Source organism: Amblyomma mixtum, chromosome 3 (genome assembly GCF_055824585.1).
Source record: "Amblyomma mixtum isolate Tamu chromosome 3, ASM5582458v1, whole genome shotgun sequence".
Classification (NCBI taxonomy): domain Eukaryota; kingdom Metazoa; phylum Arthropoda; class Arachnida; order Ixodida; family Ixodidae; genus Amblyomma; species Amblyomma mixtum.
In genome coordinates this window covers 203,785,414-203,801,445 of record NC_143014.1, presented here as the reverse complement: position 1 = coordinate 203,801,445, position 16,032 = coordinate 203,785,414, and the positions used below count along the sequence as shown (strand labels likewise).

The 16,032-nt window shown below is 44.1% G+C and overlaps 1 protein-coding gene and 2 non-coding genes across 3 annotated transcripts in view; 2 read left to right on the top strand and 1 right to left on the bottom strand.

Annotated features, from left to right (window-relative positions):
• LOC149353351 (nose resistant to fluoxetine protein 6-like) overlaps positions 1-16,032 on the bottom strand; it is a 65,117-nt gene that overhangs the window by 41,724 nt on the left and 7,361 nt on the right. The gene's annotated exons all lie outside the window — the stretch shown is intronic.
• Positions 805-877, top strand: TRNAV-UAC (transfer RNA valine (anticodon UAC)). The gene has a single exon. It is a non-coding gene; the product is annotated as a tRNA-Val (tRNA).
• On the top strand, positions 14,108-14,180 carry TRNAV-UAC (transfer RNA valine (anticodon UAC)). Its single transcript has one exon. It is a non-coding gene; the product is annotated as a tRNA-Val (tRNA).

Below are 16,032 nucleotides of genomic sequence, written 5' to 3'. Positions count from 1 at the left end.
CGACAGAATTACTCGCAACACAAAATGCATAGAATAATGCAGGGTTAATGCGGCACTTCAGTTTGTTGAAAAAAATGGCACGGGGATGATGCTCTGGAAGGTTGATTAATTGATCAATGAACATCGTGCGTGAAATAAGAGAAAAGTAGCTTTGGAGAAATGCGGTGTAGGTCCATTTATATAAAAAAAGAAGAAAACCCTACTACGTTCTTTCACTTGAGTCCAGCGAGGAATTTTGTTTGACGTCGCGACTACATGCAGCTGGATGTCCACCAATAGCAAGTATTGCGCATGCACTGGAAAACGTATCCATAGTCGAATTTTTTTTTTCATGATGGCCAAATTTCTTAACGATGCTTCTCTTAATTTATAGTTTGCATCTTCATTACAGGTCGTTCTTGCTATTTCTTGTTCTTCGTAAGTGGTTCTGGCTATGGTACGTAGTAAGCAACCGACATTGCTTGTAAACTATCAGCCATAGAAAATAAAAGAAACATCGCGTGGCTCCGCCTGGGATCCAACCGGGGACCTTTCGCGTGTAAAACGAACATGATAACCACTATAATACGGAACAAGCTGGTAATGGCGTTCTCGGGCTTTGTGTTCCGACAATTATTTTGCCGCCCCCACTAATATTAAGCAACCAGATGGCAATACAACTCTACGGGAATGTGTTTTGCAACAGTTCGTTAAGTGCCAGCTTTGACATATTAGCGACATTAGCGACAGCAAGAGGAATGAACATCGTGAGCAGCAACAAAAGAATTTTTTCAACATACAGTCCCGAGACCCCCTTCCGCATCTGGTTCCGTAGTGTAGTGGTTATCACGTTCGCTTTACACGCGAAAGGTCCCCGGTTCGATCCCGGGCGGAGCCATGTGAGGTTTACTTTTGTGGTTTTTTTTATTTTTTTGTTTATTTTACCCATATATGTTTCAGTTCACGAAATTGTAGCATTTAAAGTAGTTTTGCATATGAGGTGTTCATAACATTTCAGAATATATATCTTAGAATGTGACACACTTGGCGAATGCACGACCTGTTGTGTGTAGTAAAGCTTGAAACGTTTGACATCGACATCAATCACATTTCTCGTGACGCCTGGTGGTTTTCTCTAGGCAACGCACAAATCTTGTTCGTTTTTCTTGCGGAATCAAAGTGTAGACGATGAGGATGAATCTCTCACAGCTTCCAGATAAGCCTGACGGCTCTTTATGTGCAACACAAAGGCACAAAACTGAACGCACAAAACGCAACGCTCCAAAGGAAGAGCTTAGTGCATCTTGAAGCTACGCAAGTGGGCGCAAGCTTTCTTGCAATAAGCTTTTACAGTTAATGCGCAAAAATGAATGTCGTACATTTATCACACTTGGCATATATGGAATAAAATATCAAAGGAAATTAGCACTTTTTTCACTTCACGTTTCAGTTTTTTACTCCTCAATATATGCTCTGTGCTATAGCCTTGTTCCTTCTTCGTGCACTCCGGTAAATGTCAACGCTTGATCAGAATTTCGATCGAGCAATCATTGATAAATGAAAAAAAATTTTGAAGCCACGTAGCTTATTAGCATTTCTGAAGATTTGTTTTTTTGTTACAATTAGGGAAATGCGAAACTGCCAGCAAGTTGGCTTCGTTCATCGTCCGATTAAAGCAGTACATTCTACACGTTATAATATTCTAAACCCAACCTAGATGCGCGAACTTTTATCATTGTTCATGCAGTGATATTTGCAAGTCATAACTGTTTATACTCAGTTCATATGTGCCTCGTAACTGCACTTGCAAGGTTTTCTACCAAGCTTATTTTGGCATGCGTTACGGCAAAGGTAGCTGACGTCGAATCAACCATTTTCTCGCAATTTGTGAACTGGGCGGCGTACACTATATGTATCAGCAGCGCGAACACAACACAGGAAGAAGGAGAAGAAGGTAAAGAGCTCTTTACCTTCACGTTCTTTACCTTCTTCTCCTTCTTCCTGTGTTGTGTTCGCGCTGTTGATACATATGGATCGCAACCTACTAGCCCGACGGATGGTGTTATGGCGTACACTGTAATGAACTGTAACTTTAGCGCCGCTGGGCGTCGGCCGCAGGATCTGAGGCAATGTTACGGTAGAAGCAGAGCACCGGCTGTCTCCAGCCGACACAAAAACACACCGCGCAGCACGGTCTCGGACCCGGCGCCCAGCGTTCAGTGGCTCTAAAGTCAGTGCAGGACGCGTACTCGAGCGTTCGTGTTAAGCATGCTGTCGGTAGTACCCAAATTTACCACGCGGCACTGGGAAAACGGATTTCGCTGCATTTTAGATTACATTGCATGGGGAGAGGGGTGCTATCATATCTGCCTGCTGCACTTTTTCCATTAAGGTTTCCGGACATATATATCCCTGTTTATGCTTTGACATAATGCCCAGCCTGCTGGGAAAAAATTATGAAAATGCGACCACTCGTGGTCTGATTATTGGTCACTAGGCATGGCATCCTGGGAACATACGAGCAGTTTCTACTCTATACAATCGGTGCGTCTAGCCTGTGTTAAATAGCATTCTTTCTTTACTCTTTCAACACGTGAGCATCGTTTAAAAATATTAATGCAAAAAAAAGGGGGAAGAGTGGCGCGGATAATGTAATATCTGAATCAAATTGATACATAGCGGCCCATGGCAGAACTTTGAAACAGCGAGAAAAACGAAAAGATTGATACGGTGAGAGGGGGACTCTGAGTTATTTCAGCGAAATTCTAGTTTCGTAGTGAGGTAAAAAACTTGGGGTGAATGGCATTGTTTTTCGCAGTCAGATAAATCTAGCTTAACAGGTTAAATTCTTTTTTTTTTGTGGTCATGCTGAGCAATCGATGGCGCCTCGCCGGGAGAAACCGAGAAATAATAGAACGCACTCGTGTTAGATCACCAGTGTGCGAGCGAAGAGATCTACCTCAAACTTCGTTCGCGTGCTGCGAAATAAGGCCAAGCTACTCTTTGTGGGTGGCTTCTATAGCCCCCTTGCTTACGTTGGAAAGATTTTGATGCATCCGCAAGCCTTGCGCGCCCTGCTACGAGGCTGCTATCTTATTTGGATCACATATGGTCCTGGGTGGACCAGGTGTGAATTGCTATTATTCTCAATATCTGAGCTAATATTTTGATCACTAGCCAACACCTTCTGTTAACTTGCTCATTTTTTTTTTGCTTTAAGCGCTCATGAGCGCAGTTTTGAGCGTTGGGTATCGCAATCTCCCCACACCACTCCGCGATGCGACCGAGCCTATCCTGCAGCTGTGCGTAGTCCGTCACATCAGACATCCTGATGTACAAAACAGATATCGGAAAATGGCATGCTTTTTCTGTTAAACATTGGAGAAATTGCTTCACAAAAACAAAAGAAAAAAAAAAAGCGGCCGCAGTGCTCATTGATGAAACCTATGTCACATTCCTTGTCACTGCACCGATTGAGTACCATTTGGGACAGCTTGTTGTTTCCTCTGCGTTAAACGTTTTCGGATATATTGTCTCACAAGCTGAATTAATATAGAACAAGACGCAGCAATGAGTGCCGTTGGAAGAAAAGAAAAGAAGGTATCACTTCTGATATGTAGAGGAAACTTCTTTCAACAAACTTCCATTCAAAAATCATACTGTATTTTAGCCAAAATTTTGATCGAATCCGAGCGGATTCATTGAGGCTGATTGCAAGATGCGCTCTTCTAAGCAGGCAAGTGAAAACAGGTAATAATTCCGAACTACTGCATGGGTCCATTCTTCAGGCGTGGTGCCATGTTCGCAACTTTCCAATCATGGAATTTGGAAAGACGGGCAAGTTTAACATCCAAAACTATCAGCGAAATGCCGTTAGCACCACTGCCTTTCGCCAGAGCAGTACGGCTAAGTAACATGGCTACGACAAATAGTACAAGTACAAGTACAAGAACTGGTCCTGATTGATTGTACATCATGCATGAAACGCGCTATTACACCTTACTAACGAACAAGACACATATACAAGGTGTGTCACCTAAGATTTTACACAATTTTTGAATATCGTTTTTTTTTTTTAATTTGGAAGAGCGCTTTTTCACGCATAGCATTCTCAGCGTTGAATTACGTCAGAATACACCTAAGATGTGCTTACTAACAGGCTGGTTAACTAATATTCAATAGTAAACTTTTTAACATTCCTGTTAGGGTCCTTAAGTATTGAGAGGGTTGTAGCCCACCTTATGTTATATCCATATTAATTTAGATATCAATTATCATAGAATTTCGAAAACGGAGTTCCCTCGGCAATGTGGCCCAGCTAATTTTGGCTATGACGACGAGTTAAATGCAGTGAAGAGGTCGCTTTGACTGCTAGCTTTTCGAAAGCACATGTAGTTTGGCGCGATGTAGCCAAAATTTGTTGGGCCACATCGCCGAGGGTAACCATGTTTTCTAAATTCTAAAAACCGATATGGATATTGCTTACGGTGAACTACTCGCCTCTTAATAATTAAGTAGGCTAAAAGTAATAGTTAAAAAGTTGACTATTTAATATTAGCTAAGCACCCTGCTAGTTACCACGTCTTTGTTGTATTCCGATGTTCTACCGCTTACAATGCTATGCCGAAAAAAAGCGCTCTTCTAACACAAAAAGCCTATTCCTAAAAATTGTGCAAAGCCTTAGGTGAAACACCCTGTATGTCTGCCGTGTTATTTGTTTCGTATTCGTCAGTAAAGTGTATAGCCCGTTGCATGTATGATGGCTATGGTGCAGCTCAAAATCCCCAAACCAGCACTAAACTAAAATACCGCGGGCAAATTGCTTGCTTAGTCTTCTCTGCGGAATCGAAAGCTGAGAATTCTGCATACCTGCATGCTTACCTCTGGTCTGTAGCAGGTGAAAGAAGAATTATTGGTTTGAAGTTGTCACCGATTGTTATAGCTTTTTCAAAGTCACCAAGTATTAGCAATCGTTCATGTCCTAAGTCCGGACACTGAAGGTTTTCTTTCCCCCACGTTTTCGGTTAGCTTCAAGAATTTTCATTCCTTAACAAAAACACAGATTGCCCTTGAAGGATTCTTCTCTAGATTTGATTAATTTGGACCTATGTATTGATGTGTGGGATGCTGTAATTTGCCAGAACGGGGCCTTTACCTGGTTAGAAAGAATTACGCACAACACGAAATGCATGCAGGCTTATGCATAGAGTAATGCAGGGTTAATGCCGCAAAAAGTTGCCATGGTCATGATGCTCTCGAAGGTTGATGAATTGATCAGTGAACATCGAACGTAAAATAAGAAGAGAAAAGTCGCTTTGGAGAAAGGCGGTGTAGCTCAATTTGTATTAAAAAAAAGTAAAAGAAAGCCCTAATACACTCTTTCACTTGAGTATGGGGAAGCATTTTGTTTGAAGCCGCGACTACATGCAGCTGGATGACCACCAATAGCACTTATTATGCATGGACTGGGAACCGTATCCATGGCCGAATTTCTTAACGATACTTCTCGTAATGCATTGCTGATATCTTCACTACAAGTCAGTTTTGCTATTTTTTTTCTTAATTGTAGGTCGTTCTTCCTATGTATACCGCTGTAAGCAACCGAGAGCGCTTGTAAACTATCAGTCGTAGAAAATAAAAAAAGAAATTCTCGTGGCTCCGCCCGGGATCGAACCGGGGACCTTTCGCGTATAAAGCGAACGTGATAATCGCCGGAAGAACAGCGTTCACGGACTTTGTTTTAATGTGAAAGCCTTTAATGCCTCATCGTTGTCGACAGTAGGCTGTCAGCAGAAGCTTGTAAGCAGAGTGTCACCCTTTTGACGGGCGTCCACCAAGATATGTGAGACAGTTACTGCGTAATTTCCTTTCCTCAAATACAACTTTTATTTTCTTCATTACGGCCCCTCTTTCTCTTTCTTCTTTCACTCCCACTTCCTTCCTTCCTCTGAAGACGGATGACGGGTATCCACCGAGATATATGAGACAGTTACTGTGTAATTTCATTTCCTCAAATACAATTTTCACTTTTTTTTCATTACGGCCCCTCTTTCTCTTTCTTATTTCACTCTCACTTCCTCCCTTCCTGTACGGTGCGGTTCAGGTGTCCACCGAGATGACAGAGAATTATTGCGCCATTTCCTTTCCTCAAAAAGCATTGAGTTCAAAGGGTAAGGCGTCGCGCCGAACGGGTGGTGGCGTTCTGTGAACTCCCTGCAAGCGCTACAACACGCTGTCGCGTTCCACTCCTAAAGTCGAAGCATAAGCGTCATTGATTAGCAGTTAATTAGCATTTAGTCATTAATCAGTAATTCGTCATTGAAAATAAATTATCAGTACTTAGTAATTAGTCATTAATTATGTATGACGTCATCCAGTGGTGACCTCACCAGTGCCACAGAGGCAGTCGAAGAGGTGCGCAAAAAGCTTTCACCTCTACGCACTTTAGACAGTCAAAGCGCCCCATGCTTTTTTGCTGACAATTATTTTGCTGCCAGAAGTCATGTTAAGCAACCAGGTGGCAATACAACTCAACGGGAATGTGTTTTCCAACAGTTCTTCAGGTGCCGGCTTCGACACATTAGAGGCATTTGCGGTAGCAAGAGCAATAAACGTCAGTAGCACCAACAAAAGAATTGTTCAAAAACACTTACCCGAGGCTCGCATAGCAACCTGGTTCCGTAGTGTAGTTTTTTTTTTTTTTTTTATTTATTGCCTGACTTCGGCAAGAACCACAGTACACAAATACACTTACAGAGCGCAATGAGCAATAATTAACAACACTTTCCGCCCGGGGGTGCGTGGCTTCATCATATTAAAACTCCTTAAGCGTCACCAACGGCTCGACTCTTTCGAGCCACTCGGGAGCTTCAGGAGCAAGTTTCTGAACTTCAATATACTTATGCATGCACTCCCGAAAATAGATCCGTGCTGGCCGTGCATCAGGATCGCAATGATATCCTGCCATTCTCGAGCGCCAAATACAATGGAGGCCCATTAGCATAATGAGGTCGAATGGTGTCCCATCCTCACTCTCTACAGGCAAGTACAGTGGTTATCACGTTCGCTTTACACGCGAAAGGTCCCCGGTTCGATCCCGGGCGGAGCCATGGCTGCTTTATTTTTGTTTTTCTTTATTTCTTATGTTTACTTAACCCATATATGTTTCAGCTTCACGAAATTTTACAATTTCAGGTAGTTTTTCATATCAGGTGTTTATTACACTTCTGCGTTCAGAACCATCCGTTTATTAACGAAAATATGCTTTTGTTTTTGAAAATATGTTTTACAATGTGGGACGCTAGGGCAATGCACTCCCCGTTGTGTGTGGCAAAGCTTGAAACCTTTAGCATCGAGATGAATCACATTTCTCATCACGTCTGGTGGTTTTCCCTAGACAACGCACAACACTTGTTCGTTTTTCTTGTCCGTGCAGAGCGAATGAACAATTTCCTCGCAATTTGCGAACTGGGTGGCATACACTGTAATGGACTTTAGCGCCGCTAGGTGTCGGCCGCAGGGTCTGAGGCAATGTCACGGTGGAAGCAGAGCTCCGGCTGTCGCCAACCGGAACAAAAACACCGCGCAGCATTGTGTCGGACCCAGCGCCGAGCGTTCAGTAGCTCTAAAGTCAGTGCAGGACGCGAACTCGAGCGTTCGAGTTAACCCTGCTGACGGTGGTACCCAAATTTACCAAGCAGCACTGGGAAAACGGATTCGCTGCATTTTACCTTGCATTACATGGACAGAGGGAGCCTATCGTTACTCCCCGCTGCACTTCCTCCATTAAGGTTTTCGGACATATATATCTCTTTTTATGCCTTGACATAATACCTAACCTGCTGCAAAAAAAAAAGATTTTGAAAATGCGACCACTCGTGGTCTCATTATTAGTCACTAGGCACGGCATCCTGGGAACACACCAGCAGTTTCTACTCCGTACAATCGCTACGGCTTGCCTGTGTTAAACGCCATTTTTTGTTTACTCTTTGAACACGTGAGCATCGTTTAAAAATATTAATGCATAGAAAGGGGAAGAGTGGCGCGGGTAATGTAATATTTGAAACAAATCGATGCATAGAGGCCAATGGCAGAACCATGAAACAGCGAGAAAAACGAATAGATTGATATGGGAAGAGGTGAACTCTGAATTATTTCAGCTGAATTCTAGTTTCGTAGTCAGGTAGAAAACTTTTGGCGAATGGCATTGGTTTTAGCAAACAGATAAATCCAGATTAACAGGTTAACTCCTTTTTCTTTGTGGTCGTGCTGACCAATCGATGCCGCCTCACCGGGAGAAACCAAGAAAGAATAGAACGTACACGTGTTAGAGCACCAGTGTGCGAGCGAAGAGATCTACCTCAAACTTCGTTGGCGTGCTGCGAAATAAGGCCAAGCTACTCTTTGTGGCTGGCTTCTTTAGCCCCCTTGCTTACGTTGGTAAGATTTCGATGCAGCCGCAAGCCTTGCGCGCCCTGCTACGAGGCTGCTAGCTTATTCGGATCACATATGGTCTTGTGTGAACTTGGGGCGAACAGATCTTATTCAGAATATCTTTGCTAATATTTCGATTACTAGCGAACAGCTTCTGTTAAATTGCTCATTTCTTTTTTGTTTTCAGCGCACGTGAGCGCAGTTTTGAGCGTTGGGTATTGCAATCTCCCCACATCACTCCGCGACGCGACCGAGCCCATCCTGCAGCTGTGCGTATTCCGTCACATCAGACATCCTGGTGTACAAAACAGACATCAGAAAATCGCATGCTATTTCTAACAAAAGTTAGAGAAATTATGTTCGAGGAAAACGAATGAAAACAGAAGCGGCCGCCGTGCTGACTGATGAAACAGATGTCGCGTTCTCTGTGGCACCGAATGAGTATCATTTCGGACAATTTGTTGTGTCCTCAGCGTTAAACGTTTTCGGATCTGTTATCTCACAGGCTGAATTAATATCCCACAAGACGCAGCAGTGAGTGCTGTTGGAATAAAAGAAATCAACAAAGTATCACTTCTGATATATAGAGGGTCTTCTTTCAGAAAACATCCATTCCGGAACCATCCTGTATTTTAGAGAAAGTTTACATCGAATCCTGGCGGATTCCTTGCGGTTGGATACAAGATGCGCTCTTCTAAGCAGTAAAGGCTAGTTAAAACAGGTAATAATTCCGAACTACTTCATAGATCCATTCTTCAAGCGTGGTACCATGTTCGCAACTTTCCCATCATTAATTAAGAAATTTGGATAGACGGGAAAGTTTAACATTCGAAACTATCAGTGAAATGCCATTGGCACATCTTCGTTTCGCCAGACCAGTACGGCTAAGTAACATGGCTACGACAAATAAATGTTCGAGAACTAGGCCTGATTGGTTGTACATCATGCATGCAACGCGCTATTACACTTTTGTGACGAACACGAAACATATACAAGGTGTGTCACCTAAGATTTTACGCAATATTTATAAGTAGTTTTTTTTTTATTTTGTAGAGCGCGTTTTCACGCATAGCATTCTCAGCCTTGCTTTACATCAGAATACACCTGACATGTGCTTACTAACAGGCTGGTTAACTAATATTGAACAGTAAACTTTTTAACTATTCCTGTTAGGCTGCTTAAGTTTTGAACCTTAAGTTATATCTTTATGAATTTAGATATCAATATCCATAGAATTTCGAAAACGATGTTAACCTCGGCAATGTGGCCGAACTAATTTTGGCTATTTCGACGAGTTAGGAGCACTGGAGAGGTTGGTTTGACTGCTAGCTTTTCGAAAGCGCATGTATTTTGACGCGATGTAGGCAAAATTTGTTGGGCCACGGCGCCGAGGGTAACCGTGTTTTGGAAATTCTAAAAACTGATGCAGATATTACTTTCGGTGGGCTACACGCCTCTCAGTAGTTAGGCAACCTAACAGTAATAGGTAAAAAGTTAACTATTCATTGTTAGTTAAGCAGCCTGCTAGTTATCACGACTTAGTTGTATTCTGATGTACTACCACTGACAATGCTATGTCGAAAAAAAGCGCTCTACTAACACAAAAAGCTAGTCTTAAAAATTGTGTAAAGCCTTAGGTGAGACACCCTGCATGTCGGCAGTGTCATTTGTTTCGTATTCGTCAGTAAAGTGTATAGCGCGTTGCATGTATTATGGCTATGATGCAGCTCAAAAACCCCAAACCACCACTAAACTAAGATACCGCGGGCAAATTGCCTACTTAGTCATCTCTGCGGAATCGAAAGCTGAGAATTCTGTATACCTGCATGCTTACCTCTAGTCTGTAGCAGATGACAGAAGATTAATTGCTAGGAAGTTTTCACCGATTGTTGTAGATTTTTCAAAATCTCCAAGTATTAGCAATTCTTCGATCATGTCCTAACCCGGACATTGAAGCTTTTCTTTCCCCACGTTTTCAGTTAGCTTCAAGAATTTTAATTCCTTTACAAAAACTTACATTGCCCTTCAAAGATGCTTCACTAAGATTTGTTTAATTTGAACCTATGTATTCATATGTGAGCCGCTATAATTTGCCAGAATGGGTCACTGACCTGGTAAGACAGAATTACGCATAACACGAAATGCATGCAGTCTTATTCAGAGAGTAATGCAGGGTTAATGCCGCAAAAAACTGCCATCGCCATGACACTCTAGAAGGTTGATCGATTGATCAGTGAACACCGAACGCAAAATAAGAAGAGAAAAGTCGCTTTGGAGAAATGAGGTGTAGCTCAATTTATATGAAAAAAAAAGAAAAAGAAAGCCCTACTGCGTTCTTTCACTTGAGTCCAGAGAGCAATTTTGTTTGAAGACGCGACTACATGCAGCTGGATGACCACCAATAGCACGTATTAAGCAACCTCTGGGAACCGGTATCCATGGCCGAATTTCGTGACGATGCTTCTCGTAATGCATTGTTCCCATATTTATTACAAGTCACTCTTGCGATTTTTTTTCTTCGTTGTAGGTCGTTTTTGCTATGGCACCGTAGCAAGCGACCGACATTGCTTGTAAACTATCAGTCATAGAAAAAAAAAAAATCCCGCGTTGCTCCGCCCGGTATCGAACAAAGGACCTTTCGCGCGTAAAGCAAACGTGATAACCGGGTCATGATGTGTTAAAGCGACTGCGTAAAATGCCATTTTTTCCTTGAACCAAAACATTTTTTTTATAAATTACACATCGAAACTCTACCTGTCAATACGTGGCTCGACAGGAAAAACATTTTTGGGTCTTCTGTAAACTGTGACTTGTGCAATGTGCCTGAAACAATTGAACATTGTTTCATAGACTGCAAAGACGCGATTTTATTTTGGGATGTGTTGCAGAGGACGCTTCAGAAAGGTTTTCTCCTAAATTCCTACAGTGTGCGCTACCTTGTTGTTTCCCAACCTGACTCGAAACCCTATGATATGATTCTTCTGATTGGACTTCATAGCCTTTCGAAAACACGCATGCAAGACCGCAACGTTGAACCAGTCGCTTCACCGAGAATTCATTTTAGCCAAATGTTGCTGCAGGTAACGGACATTTACAAAGAATTGGACTTTTTACCGGATTGGTTTCCTCTCCTGATGCGCTGTATATCCTTGCCGGCCTTTTAGTTATAATATGTTTAATATCATGTTTGTGCCATGTAGCGCTCAGCTAGGTTCTATGTAAATAGTTTTTCTACTGTGTGTGTATATATCCTTTCTGTGCACTACACTATGGAACCAGCTGACACTTGTGTTCTCGGGCTTTTTTTAAAGCGAAAAACTTCATTAAGCGGGTCAGAGCCTGAGCTTCGCGTGAGCCGAACTGGTGAGTTATGCGCATGCGTGAAACCGAGTGACGTCACACGCTGCGCAGGTGGTCGCTCCTCGCCGCTGCCGCAGCCGTCGCCGTCGCCGACTCCATCGCCTGTCCTTTCGGCGCAACCGCGCGCTACTGCGCATGTGCGTCGCCTCCTCGCTGTCGCTACATGCTTCGTCTCCTCGCCCACCGTTTGACCTTTCGTTACAACCGCGTGTTGCTTCTCTAGAGGGTGTTGGTGTTTCCCGCGTCGCAGCCAGCAACCCTCTCCGCATTCCTGCGGGCAGTTTTAACCGCGCCGATTTCCATTTCCTCCTCCGCGTCTGTACAGGAAGTGCATGGACGGCCGTCAAACCAAGCATAACTGAAGCTTCTCGCTTGTATAGGGAACCCAAGCTCAAGTTTGGGAGCGCGACGCCAGCGCCGCAGCGGCGAGCAGCGGAAACTCGGGGCGGCGCCGTAGCAGACGCCCTGCTAGCTTTGTGTGCACGTGCGACGGGAGAGTCGCGCGAGGCGCAATCTTCGCGCTGACAGACGCGGTCTCGGCGAAGCAAAAAGGAGGTAGTACGAAGGCCGTAATGTAAAAACCAAAGCGTATGTACACGGTGATACACTCTTACCGCGAACACGCGAGTATGCGGCCGCGCTCTTCGGAGAGCCAGTGAGTCTGTCCCTACCATGCACGAAAAAAGTGGCAGACGACGCGCAGGCAAGTCGCTCGCTGCTCGATTTTCCAGCCTTGCGACTGCGAGTCGCAAGCCGCTGAACTAATCGGCGAGACAGTGGAGCTTTTGGCAATGACGCCGTCCGCGGACAGTAGAGCTTTCGGCAACGACGTCGCCCGCGGCCACGCCGGGCGACGAGCTGCGCTGCTCCCTCGCTGCCGTAGTCGTCGCTAAGCCTAATCATTTCGCATCGATGCTGCAGCTGAGGGCACTTCGGAACTGGCCAGCGCTGTAATAAAGGTGCTACTCGCGTCACCGTTTTACTATGCTCAAGAAGTACTTACTATGTTCACCGTCACATAATAAAACAAAGACGTGATCGATTTCCGTGATGCCTTTAACTGCGGAGCCAGGTGACAACAGGCGAGCAGCACAGGGCATCAGCAAAGCGGCTTTGGAAAAGAAATATGCTTGTATCGCAGTTATCGCTTCTACCAGCAGCTCGGTATTGGCCAACGATCCTCAAAAATGATTCATTTTTGACGTTGCTCTACTCCAGGGTTTGGTATGAACGCGAACAAACAATATTAGCGTATTTTTCTGACGGCGGCGGCAGGCAAACAGGTCGGCAGGCCGGCCCTGAGAAGCGCGCCGCTGTCGCTGTCATCATGACGCTTATACGACTGCGGTGCACATCAATACCGTCACGACATCCTCCTGGTCACCGTAGTGCATTGAGAATCGCACCGAGCGCGAGTGCAGGAGACGCGGTCAAAGAAGACGAAATTCTCGAAAGCGCGCAAGCAATGTTTTCGTTTCAAGCAAGAAGGCGACCCGCAGGTCGCACTTGCAAGTGTGAACAATGGTGGTCAAATGTTTAGGGGGTTCCCCCAAGGTGGAGTAGAATGTTGACGAACTGTTGCCTGGTCGCATGTCCTTTCGACTCGCACGTAAGGGATCGCCCTGCGCATCGCATGCAACAACTGACAACTACGATCAACAAGTGTCTCGCTTTATTTCTCAGAGCTGATAGTACTTCGCATATTTCGAGCATATAATTATACCGTGGACTTACCTCTAGTTACATGTCATACAGTACGACGTTAATACTCACTCGAGAAACGCATTTTACAGTCAAATGGGCCTCCTCATCGTCGACCGTCTGCTCCACACAGTAGACGCGACTAATCAGTTTCCCCCCTTTAATTAAGTTTGCATTGCAGTACTGCGCGTCAGCCTGAACGATCTTATTGTGGCTCATGCAGGCGACACACCGCGACAGCGCGGGCGCGCGCACGTGCAAGAGAGCGCGCGTGCAAAGAAGCGTGGTGAAAGCAGCGCGAGCAGCGAGCAGCGCCCCAGTTTTTACTTTTCTCCCATAGATGGCGCTGCACATCAGGCGCAGCAGCGCCACCCGGCGATGCTTTGGGAGCCTATATCTAAGCTTAACCAAAGCTAAGCCACTGCCTAATTTTTTCTGACAATTAGTTTGCTGCGACCAGTCATGTTAAACAGCCAGGTGGCAATACAACTCGACGGGAATGCGTTTTGCTACAGTTATTTAGGTGCAATCTTCGACATATTAGCGGCACTAGCGGCAGAAAGGCCAATGAACGTCACAAGAGGCAACAACAGAATTGTTGCAAAATACAAATCCGAGGCCTGCAATGCCGGCTGGTTCCGTAGTGTAGTGGTTATCACGTTCGCTTTACACGCGAAAGGTCCCCGGTTCGAACCCGGGCGGAGCCACATGTCCTTTATTTTTGTGTTTTTTTATTTTTTCTTTACTTAACCAATATATGCTTCGGTATCACGAAACTAAAAATTAAGGTAGCTTTTCTGATGAGGTGTTTATTAGACTTCAGAACTCACAGCCATTGGTTTATTGATGAAAATATGTTTTTTTTTTTTAAATATGTCTTACAACGTGGGACACTAGGGGCATCCACTACCTGTTGTGTGTGGTAAAGCTTGAAATGTTTGACTTCGAAATCAATCACATTTCGCATTACGCCTGGTGGTTCACATTTCTCATCACGCTTCTTGGTTTTCTCTAGACAATGCACAAATCTTGTTCGCTTTTCTTGTGGAATCAAAATGTAGACAAGGAGGCCGAATCTGCTCACAGCTTCCGGATAAGCCTGACGGCTCTTTATGTGCAAAACAAAAGCACTAAACTGAACGCACACAACGCAGCGCTTCCACAGGAGGAGCTTAGAATCTTGAAGCTATGCCAGCAGGCGCAAGCTTTTTTGCAACAAACTTTTAGAGTTAATGCGCAAAGAGCGATGTCCTACACTAGGCATATATGGAGGAAAATACCATTAAAAATAATTAAGCATTTTTTCCACTTCACATTTCATTCTTTTTTTGTTTAGTCCTCAATATATATGCTCTGTGCTATAGCATTGTTCCTTCTTAGCGCAGTCCGGTAAATGTCAGCGCTGGATCAGAATTTCGGCCGAGTAATCATTAATAAATAAATAAAAAGTGAAGCCTTTAGCTTATTAGTATTTTTGGAGATTTCTTTTTTTTACTATAATTAGGGAAATGCGAAACTGCCAGCAAGTTGGCTTCGTTAATCGTCCTTTAAAGCAGCACATTCTACACATGTTAGAATGTTCTAAACCCAATCTGGTTGCGCGCACTTTTATCACTGTTCATGCAGTGATGCATGTAATTCACCACTGTTTATACTCAGTTCATATATGACACGTTACTGCACATTCAAGGTTTTCTACGTAGCTTATTTTGGCATGCGTTGCGGCAATGGTAGCTGACGTCGAATAAACCAATTCCTCGCAATTTGTGTACTGGGTGTCGAGCACTGTATTGGACTTAAACTTTAGCGCCGCTGTGCGTCGGCCACAGGGTCTGAGGCAATGTTACGGTGGAAGCAGTGCACCAGCTCTCTCCAACTGACACAAATACGCTGTGCTGAATAACGCATAAAACGAAACGCATGCCGGCTTATGCATAGAGTAATGCAGTGTTAATGCCGCACTTCAGTTTGTTGAAAAAAATTGCCATGGTCATGATGCTCTGGAAGGTTGATCAATTGATCAGTGAACATTGAGCGTAAAATAAGAACAGAAAATTCGCTTTGGAGATATGCGGCGTAGCTCCATTTATATAAAAAAGAAAACCCTACTACACTCTTTCACTTCAGTCCGGCGAGGAATTTGTTTGCTGTCGCGACTACATTCAGCTGGATGACCACCAACAGCACGTATTACGCATGCACTGGAAACCGCATACGTGGCCGAATTTCTTAACGATGCTTGTCGTAATTCATTGTTTACATCTTCATTACAGGTCGTCCTTGCTATTTTTTTTCTTTATTGTAAAGCATTCTTGCTACGGTACTGTAGTAAGCACCTGACATTGCTTGTAAACCATCAGCCAAAGGAAATAAAAGAAATTTTGCACGCCTACGCCCGGGATCGAACCGGGGACTTTCCGCGTGTAAAGCGCACGTGATAACCGCTACACTACGGAACCAACTGACAGGAGCATTCTCGGAACTTGTTTTCTGACAATTATTTTGCCTCCACTGGCCTCCATGCCTGCGACGTAGATAAAGCATGAGGTCTTTATTCTT